This window comes from Helobdella robusta (assembly GCF_000326865.2).
Source record: "Helobdella robusta unplaced genomic scaffold HELROscaffold_95, whole genome shotgun sequence".
NCBI classification, from domain to species: domain Eukaryota; kingdom Metazoa; phylum Annelida; class Clitellata; order Rhynchobdellida; family Glossiphoniidae; genus Helobdella; species Helobdella robusta.
Genome location: NW_008705542.1, coordinates 416,225 through 416,562, shown reverse-complemented (window position 1 = coordinate 416,562; position 338 = coordinate 416,225).

Below are 338 nucleotides of genomic sequence, written 5' to 3'. Positions count from 1 at the left end.
TGCTGTCGGGAGCAGTGTTGATGGTAGGAAAGATAGTAAATGAGTTGTTTGTATGTTATGTGTGTGTGTGTGTGTGTGTGTGTGTGTGTGTGTGTGTGTGTGTGTGTGTGTGTGTGTGTGTGTGTGTGTGTGTGTGTACATGTGTGTTTTGTTTTGTTTCTAGTTTCAATGTAACATAGTGTAATATAGCTACATTTTAACGTGAGATTTTTAAATGATATTTTATTAATGATGATGATGACGACGATGATGATGATGTTTCTATGAATAAATAAATAAAAATAAATATACTTATGTAATGGAATGAATCACATTTGATTTTATTAATGAGAAAGGAA